This window comes from Elaeis guineensis, chromosome 15 (assembly GCF_000442705.2).
Source record: "Elaeis guineensis isolate ETL-2024a chromosome 15, EG11, whole genome shotgun sequence".
In the NCBI taxonomy this organism is placed as follows: domain Eukaryota; kingdom Viridiplantae; phylum Streptophyta; class Magnoliopsida; order Arecales; family Arecaceae; genus Elaeis; species Elaeis guineensis.
In genome coordinates this window covers 68,536,119-68,554,826 of record NC_026007.2, presented here as the reverse complement: position 1 = coordinate 68,554,826, position 18,708 = coordinate 68,536,119, and the positions used below count along the sequence as shown (strand labels likewise).

General features: G+C 30.8%; 1 non-coding gene across 1 annotated transcript; it reads right to left on the bottom strand.

The window, feature by feature from the left end:
• Positions 1–636: 636 nt before the first annotated feature.
• On the bottom strand, positions 637–709 carry TRNAR-ACG (transfer RNA arginine (anticodon ACG)). The gene has a single exon. It is a non-coding gene; the product is annotated as a tRNA-Arg (tRNA).
• Positions 710–18,708: the final 17,999 nt, after the last annotated feature.

Here is an 18,708-nt window from a genome sequence, read left to right as displayed (position 1 = left end):
CATTCAATTTTGAGTGGATGATTAATCAAATAAGACGCGGACGTCCGCTGGGCAGCGGAAATGCTGTGGGACCCAGCAACGAACACGGAGTGCTTTCGATGCGTGATTAGCTCCGCTGTTGCCTCGTGGCTCTACCACGATTATTTAAGCGAGACGTGTCAATTATGACGGTGCTTTCAGAAATGCCTTGCTCGGCGGTCGGTACGAACCGCGGGTAATGAAGTATACGTGTCGCTCGGATTACCCCTTTTTTATGTCACGTTCGTGGTTCTAAGTTAGCTATATTTCCCGCGGGACAATGGCTCAATTCCGATAGTATCCGTGGGCCAGGGCAGACTTTTGCCGTACTTATTTGGGATGTTCGTTTGTGGCCGTTGGATTGTGAAAAACGTGGCATCATCCGACGGTGGTAGGGCCTTAGGAGCAGCGGTAGAGGTACCAACGGCTATTTTTGGGAGGAGATTATATGGGACGTGGTGAGGTGCACTCGAGCGTGAACGCGTGTGCGGCGACTCGGCGAGGTGGCGTCGATGACGGTATGTATAGGACGAAATGACTCTCATGGTCTTGACCTGTTTTTAAATGACGAATTCGTTCGTCCTCTGACTTGTAATAGACAAAAAAAAAAAAGACGTTCGACTCCACTGGGGATCGAACCCAGAATCTCTGGTTCCGTAGACCAGCGCCTTATCCATTGGGCCATGGAGTCGTTGGACGAACGTCAAATTCAATTATAGATACTGGAACCCGACTGCTGCAAAATAATTAAATCTAGGCCATGTAATTTAGGATGACCCTGGGATTGCACAAGAAAGAGTCATGTCCGGATTTGCCGGCAACCCTGTCCTCACGTTCCCTCCTCATTTGTCTATCAACGGTGGCAATCCATGACACAAAAATTAATCCATGATCCGGCATAAATAAATATAGATTATAAATAGATTAATTCATTTAGATCTATTTATTAAATAAATTAAATTCAAATTTTAATTTTAATTTATTTAATTTATTTTGATTCTTTTAATAGTTGGATCATATTATAACACAATTCATCCAACCCATTTAAGATATGCTTAATTCATTTAAAATATATTTAACTCATTTCTATTATGTTTAGTTCAATACATTTAATCTATTTAACTCATTTAAATCTATTTAATTTATTAAAATTAATTTAACTAATTTATGTTATTTAATTTTATTTGATTTATTTAGTAAATGAGTTATACAGATTAGATCAATTTATTATTTTAATAAATAGATTCGATTTAAATTTAAATTTTTAATCTATTTAATAGATAGATTAGAATCAGACTGATCAATTTTTAATTTGACTTGCATCCAACTCAATCCATATCTGAACTAGTCCAATCAAAATTGATTGCCACCTCTAATCTAGTATATTAAAAGGATGATTTACCATGTGGAAGAATCACACCTATCCTTCCATCAGGTGTATGAGAATTTTGACGCAGGCACTAGATTTGCTAACAAGTCCAAAAAAAAAAAAAAAAATCCTATGCATCATTTGGAAAATGATTATTTAACATAAAAATATTATTAAAAACTTCATGTAGCTTCCCTGTTGGAGATATAAATGGCCGGCGACAACCGATAGAGAACATGCTACGGACTACCAGCGAGAGGACGAACAAAAAAATTGCAACCACCACGTAACCTTTGCGAGATTTTTATATTACTTTATCATTTTTCTCTGAAAAATCCCTATTTATATCCCTCAAAGGAAAACAAGGGGAGATATAAATAGATATTGGCCAGCAATCCATTGGGATTTGTACACAGGTGATATCACTCTTCTTCCGGATTTTTCTCAATTAAATCGGATTTTTTTTTCAATTAAATAGTATCCTTTGCACGAAAAGAAGGGCTAATCTTCTCTATCAGCACAACTATTGAATCATATTTTACACAATTTTCAGGGCCCTCAATCTTTCCCTTCCATCCATCAATAATAAATTATAAGATAAATATTATATTTTGAAAGCTACACAAAATACGATCCAACAATTTACTCTGCGAGAAGAGCGTGAGAGGCATAACCCAAACCCAATGAACTGTTTGGATTCGCAAAGACGTCTCATTGCTAACGTTGACATGAGTTATTTTTTGTGCATCGTATGTGCTGCAGAAAAAATACACCATCATATTTTATTGGATTATATAGTTATTATTTTTTAATATATATTTAATATCTAAAATTTTATTTTTCGTTTAAAATTTTGAATGATAAAAATATTTATTTTTTTTGAAAAAAATTATGATATTTTATGATAATATTATGACATCTTACAGTCAAATTATGACTTCTTGCTCAAAACTCATTAAAAAAAAAGATATTTTTATCATTCAAAATTTATGAAAATTTTAAATGACGAAAATATCCCTCCCTTATAATATCGTATGGTCAAATTATAACTTCATGACTTACTATTGTGTAGAAAGTCATAATTTAACCACAGAATGTCATAATATGTCACAGGATGTCATAATTTTTTTAAAAGAGAAGAGATATTTTCATCATTTAAAATTTTAAATGAAAAAATAGAATTGCAAGCATTAAATACGTGTTGAAAAATAATGGCTATATAGCTCAATCAGATAGGTGGTGTATTTTTATTGCACTGCATATGGTGCACAAAGACTTTCTCATATTGGCATTAATGGCTACAGCTACCAGCGTCTCACTCGGCCCAAGGCCAAGCTAATTGGATCATGGGAAAAGTCATTCAGACTTTGTGTTTGGCTCAAAGAAAAATTCTTTATGCACTACAAGCGGTGTAGAAAATCTGACATAGAGCATACCATCTTATCTCATTAATCTATGTAGTCATCACTTTTTAGTGCGGCATTTAATGCCTGTAATTTTACTTTTTTGTTTGAAATTTTAAATGACGAAAATGTCTCTATTTTTTGAAAAAAATTATGATATTTTATTTTCATATTATGACATCCTGCATGCAGGAAGTTATAGATATCACAATTTGATGGGCAGGATGTCATAATTTAATGTAGAATATCATAATATGCTATAGGATATCATAATTCTTTCCAAAGAGTACGAGCATTTTCATCATTCAAATTTTTCAAATGAAAAAGCGGAATTGTAGGCATTAAATACGCATTGAAAAGTGGTTGGACAAAAATACTTCTCCCATTTTATGACATCCTGGGCCATATTATGACATCCTGCATATAGAAAGTCGTAATTTGACGCACGATGTTATAATATGTCAGGATGTCATAATATTTTGGACTATATTATGACATCTTGCATGCAAGAAGTTGTAATTTGACGTAGGATATCATAATATGCTACAGCATGTCATAATTTTTTTCATAAAGGATGGATAATTTCGTCATTTAAAATTTTAAAAGAAAAAATGAAACTGCAGGTATTAAATATGCGTTGGAAAGTAGTGGCTATATGGATCAATCGGACAAGATGATACGCTCTACGTCGGATTTTTTACACCACCTGCGGTGCACAAAAAAATTCTCTCGATTCAAATTTTTAGAGAAAAATTATTCTTGTATGAGTATGGGCTTGCTTCAATTTTTTTTTTTTTTAATCATACATTTTGTTTTGCCTATAAAAGGAGATATATTTTTATCCATGGAGTCCACTATTTTTTCCCATAGTATTTCATAGAGATAAGAACAGTAGAGGATGAATATCAGGAACAAATATCTTTGGTATCATAACATGAAAACTTTTGCATATTGTTTTATGGAAAAGATGCTTGCAGATGCTATCTAACAAATAATCTCATATGTCATGCACTTACACATGGTTGAAATATTTATACTCTAATGTCCTCTCTGCTAACTATCAAGATCATCATTCACCGGTCCATAAGCATGGCCTCCCACAAATCCGAGTTTAGCAATATTTCTATGCGACATTGACTCCCTTACATCCACTTTGATATGTGTACTGTTTGTTGGGCAAACACCTAAGTTACAAAACATATAACAAATTTTTCCTGCACTTTTGCAAATTAAAATGGACAATAATAATTCCAAACACCAATACTATAAGAGCAAGTAGTAATTAATTAATGGAGAAAAGTCAAGGCACTGAATGTGAAAAATCCTCCAACATGGAGGAAAAAGAGCACAGAACCAAGCTGGGCAAATTTCTAGTAATTCAAAAATTAACAGGGTTACAAAAAGTCCTCTGAATTAAACTAGAGGCTCACAAATAGTAATAACATAATCTTTTGCCCACGATAACAAAATCATTATCACCTAAAGGTAGATTGAAAAAAAAAAACAACAAGATCAAGCGTATTCAAGTGAACAAGCAAATAAAAATAATCAACATCTCAAACTAAAATTCTTGTCGTCATGATCAATATACTGAAATTTCATCAAGAAATTTTTAATCTCAACATTGGCCAAAAATCAAAATGCAGCTGGTCATTAGCTACATCAATTACAAATGGTTCTCCCACTCTTCTATCTATCTATCTATCTATCTATCTATCTATCTATTTATTATTATTATTATTACTATTATTATTATATAGATTTTTGCTCTGAAAGAGAGAGAGAGTGGATGCATGTGCCCACACGTGCATGCCTGTGAGTATGAATAGGAGTTCATTATCTAAATAATTTTAAAAAATATTTATTTATCAAAATAATATAGTTTTTAACTTATTTACAAAAGTAATGCAAATCTATAAAATGCCACACGACTATAATGACGTTTTATAGCCGCCATGTCACCACCATCTTTGCTCCATGTAGATGCCAAAAAAAAAAAAAATTAAAGTCGCCATTTGAAATGACATTTTGAAAAATACTATTTCAAATGACGTTTTAAAAAATATCATTTGAAATGACATTTTCAAAAATACCATTTCAAATGGTGACTTTAATTATTTACCCAAAAAAAAATAATAAGAAAAAAATAAAAATTATAATTTTAAATTTATAAAAAAATAAAAATTTTAATTTTGATTCAAATAAAAATCATCATTTTAAATTACTTTATCCATTTCAAATTAATTTTTTTAAAAAATATCTAAAAAAATAGTTCTAAAAAAATAAAAATTATAATTCTAAATTAAAAAAAATAAAAATAAAAATTTTAATCTAAATAAAAATCATCATTTCAAATTAGTATCACCATTTCAAATTAATTTTTAAAAAAATATCCAAAAAAAATACGTCAAAAAAATAAAAAAAATACCATAAAAAAAGAAAAAAATTGAAAAAAAGAAAAATTTTAATTTTATATTTTTTAAAAAATAAAAATTTTAATTTTAATTCAAATAAAAATTACCATTTCAAATTAGTATCCCTATTTTAAATTAATTTTTTTAAAAAATATCCAAAATAAAAAAATACCTCAAAAAAATTAAAAAATAGAAAACAACATAAAAAAAGAAAAAAATTAGAAAAAAATAAGAATTATATTTCTAAATTTAAAAAAAATAAAAATTTTTATTTTTATTCAAATAAAAAACATCATTTCAAATTACTTTCCTCATTTCAAATTAATTTTTTTAAAAAATATTTCAAAAAAAGAGAAAAAATACCTAAAAAAATAAAAGAACACCATAAAAATATAGAAAAAAATAAAAAATAAAAAAATATAATTATAAATTTAAATTATAAAAAAATTATAATTTTTATTTGAATTCAAAAAAAAATCACTGTTTCAAATTACTTTCTCCATTTCAAATTAATTTTATTAATAAAATATTCCAAAAAAGAGAAAAAGTACCTAAAAAATTTTAAAAAATAAAAAAGATCATAAAAAAAATAAAAAAAAATTAAAAAAAATTAAAATTAAAATTTTAAATTTAAAAAAAATAAAAATTTTAATTCTGAGACAGATGAGACATATGAGACTCGGTGTATCCATGTCCACAAAGCATAATATCCGATCACTTGAAATGATATTTTTAAAAATAGGCTTAAATATCAAAAAAATAAAAAATATAAATTTTAAAATAAAAAATAAAAAAATAAAAATTATAATTTTTAATTTTAAAAAAATAAAAATTTTAAATTTTACTTTATTTTAATTTTAAATCCTGTTTCAATTTATTTTTTAAAATTAAAAAATATAATTTTTATTTTTTTTCTCATTTTTTTAATTTTTTTATGGTATATTTTTTTATTTTTTTATTTTTTTGAGCTTTTTTTATTTTATTTGAGATATTTTATTAAAAAAATTAATTTGAAATGGAGAAAGTAATTTGAAATGGAGAAAGTAATTTGAAATGGTGATTTTTTTTTTGAATTCAAATTCAAATTTTTATTTTTTTAAATTTAAAATTTTAATTTTAGTTTTTTTCTCATTTTTTTCTATTTTTTATGGTATTTTTTAGGTACTTTTTCTCTTTTTTGTTGTATTTTATGAAAAAAATTAATTTGAAATGGAGAAAGTAATTTGAAATAGAGAATTTTTTGAATTCAAATTCAAATTTTTATTTTTTATAATTTAAAATTTTAATTTTTTTCTCATTTTTTTCTATTTTTTATCATTTTTTCTATTTTTATGATATTTTTTTATTTTTATGTATTTTTTGGATATTTTTTAAAAAAATTAATTTGAAATGATGGTTTTTATTTGAATCAAAATCAAAATTTTTATTTTTTATAAATTTAAAATTATATTTTTTATTTTTATTTTTTTTTGAAAAAAATTAAAATCGTCATTTGAAATGGCGTTTTCATACACGTCATTTCAAATGGCGACTTTAAATTTTTTTTTTGGGCATCCACATGGAGCAGAGAGGGTGGTAATGTGGAGGCTATAAAACGTCATTTCAAATGATATTTTATAGAATTACATTATTTTTATAAATAAATTAAAAATTATATTATTTTGATAAATAATTTTTTTAAAAAAATTATTTGGGTAATGAACTCATATGAATAGGTTGGGCTTGTAAGCCCCACATGGGAGGGACAGACCAACAGGTTTGACTGCTACCTCTTTGACGAACCAATTATCACCTCGGGAGAAAAAAAATGCTGACCAAGAATGCGGACTTTCGAATCTAGCATGTGTATCTTGCAGGCATCACACAAAAGGTAATTCATATGAGCCTCCATCCAAGATGGCTCAATAGCGTTAGGAACAATCATCTCTATACACATGCTAGGGTTTTGATAATTACCATTGTATCCCTATAAAACTAGTATAAGTATTTTGGGACTTGTCCAATCCGATACATCATATATCTATCGTTACAAATGCCCACAATGACAACATTACGCAATTATTATGGTAAAAAAGTGATATGGCATATAAATCATTCTTCCTATTGTTAATTGACACGTGACCAGTAATTCTGTAAAGATTTGAATTTCAGACAGTAACAATTTTGCAATTAAGAGAAATCTAAAAACAAATGGATGATTATGGCAGATTTAAATTCAAATAAAGCAAGAAAAGGATGGCTTATAATGAGGGAGTTATGTCTCATATATTGGTTTCTACCTCCAACTATAATGGATTTTTGCTCCATATCTATATAAATAGGGCCAAGGAACCCAAAAAGAAATGAGACTCCAAGGGGAAGAGACTCCTACGACTCAACACTCTCATGACGAGATGCTTATAAAGCCATCATCCATCATACTCTTTTCTTTCTTTCTTATAATTCCGTAGCTCATCTGAAGATCAAGAAGGCAAAAAAACCAATCTCAAAAGATCAAGAAGATCGAGCTTATCAGAAAACTGACTTCAAAAAGTTAAGAAGGCCGAGCCTATTAAAAAAATTAACCTCAAAATGTCGAGAAGGCTGAGAAGATCGAAAAATCCTAGTTCATTGAAAAATCGATCTCGAAAGGCCACAAAAGTTGAGCTTATCAGAAAATCAATATCAAAAGATCGAGAAGACTAAGAAGATCAAGAAAGCTTAGTTTATCAGAAAACTGACCTCAAAAGATTGAGCTCATCAAAAAGTCATCCTCTGAAGGTCAAGAAGGCTAAGCCAATGAGAAAACCGACCTAAGAAAGTCGAGAAGACTGAGCTCCTCAGAAAGCCAACCTCGAAAGGTCGAAAAAGTTAAGCTCATCAGAAAATCAATTTCAGAAGATAAAGAAAGTTGAGCTCATCAGAAAATCGATCTCAAAAGATCGAGAAGATCGAACACATCAAAAAGCTAAATTCAAAAGGTCGAGAAGACTGAGAAGGTCGAGCCTATCAAAAAGTAAATCTTAAAAGATCAAGCTCATCAAAAAATCAAGAAAATCAAGACTCATCGAAACATTGAGAAGATCAAGCTCCAATAAGCTAAGATCCCAAAGGCAAAGCTCCTAAAGATTAATCTTAAGTTGCATTTGGTACATCACCAGGCAATCTTAAAAAATAATCTAGATGACCTACAGGATAGATTGTCACTATTAAATTATCAGTAATATTAATTACTATGTTTGATACACGTAAATAATATTGCAGTAAAATTATTGAGAATCTTGATTGACATGTTTGATATGGCAATCAGATTACTGATAATATAACATCAAATTTTTAAAATATCCTTAAATCAAATTATTAATTTAGTATTTTAACATATATTTAGTAGGATTAGTGATTCGAATTCTTAACAAAATCAATCTATGTAATATATATTAAAAAAATTATTTTTTTTGGTATATTAAAATTTAAAAATAATTAAACTATTTATTTAATTTTTTTAATAATAAAAATTATTTATTATCAAAATAGATGATTCGATGGTTATTATTATTATTATGAAAAAAAATCTAAAATTTTTTTTATTATTTTTTAATACTTATTATTATTATTATTTTTATTATTTTTATCTTTCTTCTCCTTTCCTCGCATGTCATACCCCTCCCCCCACCCCCGACGCCCCCAACTGCTCCGTGCACCCTACTGTTGGGATTTCATAGTTTCATACATGCAAAATTTTAAAAATGAGTACTTAGCAAAAATTTTAAAATTCGAATTAAATCTAATTTAATCTAAACATGCATAAGATCAAATCTTAAAATCATAAATAGGATCAATATATGTGAGATAGAATTCAAATACAGAAATTAAATAGAAAAAAATAAATAAACTTCATACCTTGGCACGGGACGATCTACACTGCCACTGATGATCATGGATATTTTTCGAAGATTTTTTGAAGCTATACAAATATCTGATCTCTACGGATATCTACATGAAGCTTTGATCTGATCAGAAGCTTTTTGATCTTACCGAGGTACTAGCTTCTTTGCAGAGATCGTGTCTTGATAGTTAAAAAAAAAAATTTTCTCTCAAAACACTCTTAGAGAAGAAGAATAAAATAGAAGGATGATGATCTCTATGCTAGAGATCATGAGAAGAATCCTTTCTTCTTTTTTTTTTCTTAAAATCGATGCACCAAATCTCTACGCTAGAGATGTAAGAATTTTATCCAACTCTTGGACAAAGAGGAGAAGAAAAACTCATATCCAAACAAAGATAAAAGAGAGAGAGAAGAGTCTCCAACAACCAAAGGTCAAACAAGGACAAAAGAGAGAGAGAAGAGTCCCCAACAACTAACCTTTGGTTGTTGGTAAGAAAGAAGAGATGGGATCACTCATACCTCACACCATGCATCTATATGCTGCGCCCTCTCCCCTTTGATTTTTCTTCGCGCACAACTCCCCTCTATTGGCATCAAAACCTGATTCATATCTGTTTTTTTTTACATGCCCCATATTGGTCCCAAGTTTAAATAGGAAGGGAGTTTGATTTTGAGTAGGAAATAAGAGTTCAAACTTATTAGGATTCTAGCATATAAGCCGCCCACCATTCTTTATTTTTGTGTGCCATAAATCACACAGAGAAAAGGGATCAACATGAACTTTCTTTCATGCTAAAACCTCATGATATATGGAGAAAAATTGGCGCAAAAAAAATGTGGGTGTGGGGCTTGTTTTTGGCACATGGAAGGGAGATTTCTATTACCATGGGACTCCTCTTAAGGTGACTAATTTAAACTAATTTAAACTCTAACCAATTTTAATCATATTAAGAATTAATTAGACCCAAATAGATTAAAATCCAAATCTGATTAGGAGCCCAAACATTTAGATTAGATGTCACATAATTAGAGAAAGAGTTCTAGTTCTTTTGGACTCTCTCTTGGTGCTTGAGTCAAACTCAATTTAATCCTAATCCAATTAGAATTTAGTGCACTCATGAAAATGAGAATTTATAGTCTAAATAGAAACTCAAATACTCTTGATTAGATCCTAATCTAATTAAAAATTAAGTTAAATCAAATCCTAATCTAACAAGAAATCATTCTTCCATACAATTTGGTTATCTCATAACCTAATTAGGTTTGATCAAATCAAATTCATATCAAATTAAATTAAATTTAATTTAATTAGACTTGATGCAAGCTCCATTGTTCAATCAAATTAAGCCAATTAGCAATCCAATTACTAATTAATCCTTTTATAGCTCACTAACTCTTTAGCGAGTTACTTAATTATAACTTTTGTATTAGATTAATCATCAATCAAATTGATAATTAAATCATCTCACGACTCATAATCGTAATTCAATCATCTGATCAGTCAAAGGTCTCTTTGTGTGTGACCCCATAGGTTCTATTCTATCTAGTAGTGAGATATATTGTGATCTCTATCACAATATCATCAAAACTCCTTTTAATAGGTTGGAATCATCCCAATTCTGCCCATCAAGGACATCGATCATCGAGATGATGCTCGTGGATCTCACAATCGATTAGTGACATCTAGTAGTATATAGTGACAATCCAGCAGAATAAAAGATGATGAACCTCTAGGTGCAGTTAACATATGATATAGTCTCTCTATCGTGAGTCCCGATCAGATGACAGGTTATGGATAAATCATCAAACCTCATCATCGATCATATGATAGATTCAATCAGCTTGAGTCTATTGTATGATTTTCATGAAAACTCTTTTTTATTAATCACACTGCTATGACTATAGATTTAAAGACTCAGTTTCTTAAATCCCATAGGACTACTTCCTTTTGCTAAAATCAATGATCCCATCTAGATGACACCCTACTCCTACTGTAGATCAACTGTCGTCAACATTCACTACAAGAACTCATTGAGTCAATATTTATATGTAGTAAAACTCCAGCAGTCTCACTATGAGCAGCTATAGTATCGCAGACCAAAAAATCAGTCATATTACTGTAGCATCGAGAATGTCACTAACGAGTGAGTAGACATCCATGTGACTTCTCGTGTTGGTCACGCTCAGTGCTAGTTGTTCTCTAACAATCACCTGTACTTTCGCTCCAATATCACTACACCGCAGACTCGAGACTCATCTATCTGAAGAAAGCGATCCGTGTACTGGTCTATCTGGATCAATCACCATCCTCATGATGATTCTATGATTAGGAGTAATTTAGAAATTAATCATTAATGACATATGTCTCAAATTCTCAACTCTTTGAGAATATATATCATCATCTTGTTAATCTTTTGGATGATTCATGGACACATAAAACATGAGTGGTAATATAAATGCCCAATAAGTATAAAATTATGTCCTAGTAATATAATATGCGTCAGCCAAGATTGGCTTCTAGGACATACATCCAACAATCTTTCACTTGTACTAAAGTCAATCTGCCATATACCAAGCCCCATCTTCATAAGACAGGCTTTAGTCTTCGACCAGCTAAGTGACTTACTAGTGGGTTAACCACATCTTATGTAGAGATTGCTCTCTGCACCTCTATGTATTTCTATTTGAGGTAGTTATGTATTCTGTTGCTCTATGTGGTTGGATATCTGGTGAGACCTAAACTCCTTAGTAAGAGCTATGGTGTTATTGTCTTTGCAGTATAGTGTTATGATATTTGATGGCACGACATCCAGTTCTGCAATTAACATTATAATCAAAATATATTCTACACATCTATAATGTACTTAGCTTCCATCGATCGATTGCTTGGAACCCTTTCAAGATATCGATATGATTACATCTATGATGTAGACATACTACCATCAATATCAGACATAAAATCTGAATTGATGTATCCTCCCACTTCTAGCTTTGATCTTTCTCCAAATTAAGAACAAATCTTTAGTTATTCTCAAGTACTTAAGGATGTTTTCACGGCAATCCAGTGCTCTCAGCCTGGATACAACTGATTCTACTCGTGACATTCACAGTATTAACTATATCAGTTCAAGTACATTACATGGCATGCATCTATGATCAAGAGGGTAGCAGATCTCTCTACGAGATTTCTATGCTGAACCCTTTCAGCATCTACTCTTTGTACTTTATCTGTGAAAATACAAGCATCCAATTGCATCTATCTTATAGATCTTTATATTTTCAAAATATAGGATGCTTGCTTCATGTCTTTTATAAAGAATTCTATATACAACCATATTTTAACCGATGTCAGCATTGAACACTTCTACTGATCCTTTTGGAAACACATAATTCTTCATTTTTGATCAAATAATTTGATTATATCATCAAAATAGATGTTCCAACTCTAAGATTATTACAAATTTTGTGATCTCCTATCACGAGAAGTGAAATTCATAAACTATTTCATATAAAAATCTTCAAAAGATATCCATTCAGAAAAGTTATTTCACATCCCTTTCTTGGAGTCGATGCCAATATCGCCTCATTGTAGGTTTTTGGGATCATCTCTATGTTTTCTATTTTTCATGAGAAATGATTTTTTTCTACATCCTCTGTCAAGCATACCCAAGTACCTTTTAAGGGGATGGAAGATCTTACTATATATACAAGGTGGAAGAAAAATACACGCATACTGGCTCATCATGAATAGGTTATATAGGTCCTATGGCTCGTTGCTCTTCAGAGACACTCTCTTCGAGCTTAACTTTCCTCTCATTACTTCATCTTAGTTAAATAATTTTTCAAGAAGATAGCATGTTGGGTCATAATCACATTGTGATCTTTTCAAAAAGTAGTATCTCAAACTCTTTTAGGATGAACTTTATAGACCTATCCTCTAATATATCCATCTGCTGTCCTTGACACAGGCTGGACATTCTTGAATCTTGAAATAATCAAGATTCAGTTCTCACCATGCTATATCCTATACGGTGTGGTAGGAACAGATTTAGAGAGAACCCAATTTTATAGAAATAAAGTATGTTCCTAAAGAAATAAAATAAATCAGTGAATTCCATCATGGACCAGACCATATCTTACATAGTCTCTTGACTCTTCTTAATTATCTCGTTGAGCTGAGATGTACTAAGAGGGGTCTAATATGAAACTTTGCCATTTTATGAGATAATCAAAATTTTTTTTTTTGATATTATATCTTCGATCTAAGTGAAGTACCTTTAGAAATTTTTTAATTTATTTCTCTACTTTATATCTGAATTCTTTGAATCTTTCAAAAATTTTATATTTGTATCTCATATACTTACCCATATCATGATTGATCATCGATAAAGATAACGAAGTAAAGACAACTCCTTTTGTTAGCATATCAAATGGGCTACACACATCAAATATGTACTAGGATAAGTATCTCAGTGGTCTTTTTTCTCTTGTCCCACAAGAGTAGCTTGATCAGTTTTCTTCAAAGAGATGATGCACAAACTAGATATGACTCAATAGTCAATGAGCCCAAAAGCTCATATTTCTTCAATTTGTTAATCATTTCTTCTCCTATATGACTTAGCCTAAGGTTCTATATATACTTTAAGTTTCATCTCAATTTTGGCTCTCTCAAATCCAATGGCATTCACTGCTTGCTCAATTAAATTTACAGATACATCACCATACAAATGATAGAGACCACCTCTAAGAGATAAATCCAAACGATAATCACAAAGGACAGATACCCATGGCCACAGAGTAACTCTTGCCCTATTATCAATTTAAGGGTTACTTCCTCAGCCCTCTACCTTCCAATAGACTTTATAAAAAGCACTAGAGTCTAAAACTCAACTGGAAGAAGAAAAAATCGTAAGGATAATATTGAGCAATTTTGACATGCCTACTCAAGGTATGTCTTTATTTATTTAGGCTCTTCAAGTATTTACGTCTAAACTTTTCAAGATTTCTTTGTTAGCAACAATTTGATCAATTCAGATAAGATGCTAAAATGGTCATTCATATGGTAGTTTACCATAAACTATCCATATAAACTAAATAGGGATCGCATGATCAAATCCATAAGTAATTTCTTATGTATGATCATGTCGAGCCTTTTAAGCTTCTTAATGTTCTTAATCATCATCAAATAATGATCATAGACTGACTACCTATCGCGCATCTCATGCGCTATGCAACTCTAAACACCTCACAATACTTGTAGATAAATCAATATATCGTTGCCAGTGAACATGTGCTCATGCATACGTTGGAGTTTATCTAATATGGACTTCAATATATAGCATCTATCTTTATTATCATTGTCCATTCTCTCATCAAGTATAGCTCGTTGACTATGGGTAGACAGGTTGTTAATATCAGAATAATCTGATAGAAAATATTACTTAATTTTTTAAAGTTAAGAACAATTCTTAGGTTTGTGAGCCAATCTATGTAATTGATTTTGGTTAAATGATTGATATCTAAGATCTGAGCTAGAGAGTTGGAAGCTGACATAATGAACAGCAGAGAGTAAAAATTCTAGTTGAATTTTATACTTATTTCATAATTTACTCTAAAAACTTTTAGATGCAAAAAGACTCTCACTATTTTATCAGATCTCTCACACTCTTCGAGTGGAGAAATGAAAATTTTAATACGACAACTGAGTTTCTAGTAGGTACTGCGGTCCTACCGATATTGTGCTCCTCACCTAGCAGTTATTGATACTACGAACACTGATGCATGGATAACTCTTTGTCCAGATGCTTCTCTAAGTATATTGCAGTGACTTGATATCTAAGTCATATGGGCTCATCTAACAGTTATTGCCCACACTCCTTAGTTAAGTCAGACCCATCGTTCACAAGCAGGTGCAAAGTCATCATTAGATCCCTCATCTAATAGTTATTGGACCCAACCCCATCTTTACTCTGGAGCAACTGTTTGCTAATAGAGTGGTTACATGTTCCTGATGCAATTGAACCACTGTGACCAGCCGAGAACAATCAATGTCGGTAGCACGTCCGCACATCTACAATAGTAGAAGACCATTGGACTTAATATTTATGGAAAGATTTGGGTTTAGATTTTATTTTAATCAGTCATCACATGATTGATCTAATTGATATGGGTTAAATCAAATCATCAAGCAACCATTTTTGAGACTCAATCTTTCAAATTGATCAGGTAAGTGGAGATTGGTAAGGGTTCCCCGTTACTTTTCTTAGACATTAATAAATTGATCAGATCAGTGAACGAAATTAGTTAAATAATCACCTTTTAATTATTTTTTTAGACACTAATTGGTTAATTGGTCTGAATAAGTTAGCTTAGGTGAATCAGATTCGAGCTATAGAACCGAATTAGGTCCTTAGGTTAATCGAGTCTACATATGGGTGTCAATCGATTCAATCAACAATAATTATATGATTTTAAGCTTTATTGATCTCATCTTAATCAACACTTGACTCGATTTGATCAACTGTTAAATTGATTTAGACCCATTATGATCAAATCAGAAACCCTAGATATAATCCAATTACATGACTTAATTTGATTTACCCATGACCAATCCCTCATGCATAAACACTAATTTCAGATCTTAAATCTAAATTTTTAGATCTAAATTTTTTACATGAAAGATATATTTTGATCTCGAAATAATTTTCAGATCATCCATACAAATATATATCATGTACATGAATAAAGTTCAGATTATAGAAACTAATTTCAGTCCTAAATATGCTTTCATATATCATATATACGAATCAAAATAGATCTCGAAACTCTTTTCAGATTTAAATAATAAAATAAATATCATATATATACTAAAAAATTAGATCTAAAATTTTATTTTATTAAAAATTTTAACATCGTTCTAGGACAACCATTCAGCATAACAAGTTATATTAGGGCAACTTTATGTCAGAACGACATCAAAAACTTTCAGATCCGAAATTTTTTTTTCTATAGATTTCAGATCTAAATCCTAATCTTATGCATATGACGTGGTTCTGATACCACTGTTGAAATTTTATAATTTCATGCATGTAAAATTTTAAAAACAAATACGTAGCGAAAATTTTAAAATTTAGATTAAATCTAATTTAATCTAAACATGTATAAGATCAAATCTTAAAATCATAAACAAGATCTACATATGTGAGATAGAATTCAGATATAGAAATCAAAAAAAAAAAAATTAAACTTCATACCTTGGTGCGGATCGATGTACACTGTGAACTAATAATCGTGGATGTCTTCCGAAGGTCCCTTGAAGCCGCATAAATATTCGACCTCTACGGATATCCACACGAAGCTTCGATCTGATCAGAAGCTTCTTGATCTCACCAGAATGCTAGCTCCCTTGTAGAGATCGCATCTTGACGGTTGAAAAATCTTATTTTCTCTCAAGATACTCTTAGAGAAAAAGAATAAAATAGGAGGATGATGATCTCCATGTTAGAGATCATGAGAAGAACCATTTCTTCTCTTTTTTTTCTAAAATCGATGCACCAAATCTCTACGCTAGAAATATAAGAATTTTGTCCAACTCTTGGACAAAAAGGAAAGGAAAACTCAAGTCCAAACAAAGACAAAAGAGAGAGAAGAGTCTCCAACAACCAACCTTTGATTGTTGGTAAGAAAGAAGAGATGGGATCACTCATACCTCACGCCATGTATCCATATGCCGCGTCCTCTCCCCTTTTATTTTTCTCCATGCACAACTCCCCTCTATTGGCGTCAAAACCTGATTCATATCTGGTTTTTTCTTTTTACATGCCCTATATTGGTCCCAAGTTTAAATAAGAAGGGAGTTTGATTTTGAGTAGGAGATAAGAGTCCAAACTTCTTAGGATTTTAGCATATAAGCCGCCCATCCTTCTTTATTTTTGTGTGCCATAAATCACACAGAGAAAAGGGATCAACGTGAACTTTGTTTCACATTAAAACCTCATTGTATATGGAGAAACATTGGCGCAAAGAAAATGTAGGCGTGGGGCTTGTTTTTGGCGCATGAAAGGAAGATTTCTATTACCATGGGACTCCTCTTAAGGTGACTGATTTAAATCAATTTAAACTTTAACCAATTCTAATCATATTAAGAATTAATTAGATCCAAATAAATTAAAATCCAAATCTGATTAGGAGCCCAAACTATTTAGATTAGATGTCACCTAATTAGAGAAGAAGTCTTAATCTTTTTGGACTCTCTCTTGGTGCTTGAGTCAAATTCAATTTAATCCTAATCCAATTAGAATTTAGTGCACCCATGAAGATGAGAATTTTTAATCCAAATAAAAACTCAAACACTCTTGGTTAGATCCTAATCTAATTAGAAATTACGTCAAACATAAATTCTAATCAAACAAGGAATCATTTTCTTATGCAATTTGGTTATCTCATAATTTAATTAGGTTTGATCAAATCAAATTCATGTCAAGTCAAATTAAATTAATTTAATTTAACTTGATGCAAGCTCCATTGCTCAATCAAATTGAGCCAATTAGCAATTCAATTGCTAATTAATCATTCTATAACTCACTAACTCTTTAGCGAGTTACTTAATTGAAACTTTTGCATTGGATTAATCATCAACCAAATTGATAATTAAATCCTATCATGATTCATAATCGTAATTCAACCATCTGATCAGTCAAAAATCTCTTTATGTGTGATCCCATAAGTTCTATTCTATCTGGTAGTGAGATATATTGTAATCTCTATTATAATATCATCAAAATTTTTTTCAATAGGTTTGAACCATTCCAACTTCGTCCATCAAAGATCATCGATTATCGAGATGATGCTTGTGAGTCTCATAATCCACCAATGACACGTAGTAGTATATAGTGGTAATCTAACAGAATAAAAGATAATGAACCTCTAGGTGCAGTTAACATATGATACAATCCCTCTATCGTGAGTCTTGATCAGATGGCAGGTTATGGATAAATTATCAAACCTCATCATCGATCATATGATAGATTCAATCAGCTCGAGTCATTGTATGATTCTCATAAAATTTTTTTTTCATTAATCACACTGCTATGGCCATAGATTTAAAGATTCAGCTTTTTAAATCTCATAGGACTATTACCTTCTGCTAGGATCAATAGATCCTATCTAGATGCACACCTTACTTCTACAGTGGACCAACTATCGCCAACATCCACTGCAAAGACTCATTGAGTCAATATTTATGTATAGTCAAACTCCAGCAGTCTCACTATGAGTAGCTATAGTAATGAAGGTCAAAGGACCAGTCATACTACTGCAGCATTGAGAAAGTCACTAACGAGTGAGCAGATATCCATATGACTTCTCGTGTTGGTCACACTCAGTGCTGGTTATTAGTTATTTTCTAACAATCACCTGCACTCTCGCTCCAGTGTCACTACACTGCAGACTCGAGACTTATCTGTCCGAAAAAAGTGATTCGTACACTAATCTATCTGGATCAATCACCATCTCCATGCTGATCTTATGATCAGGAGTAATTTACGAATTAACTATCAATGACACATATCTCAAATTCTCAGCTCTTTGAGAATATATGTCATCATCTTGTTAATCTTTTGGATGATTCATGGATATATA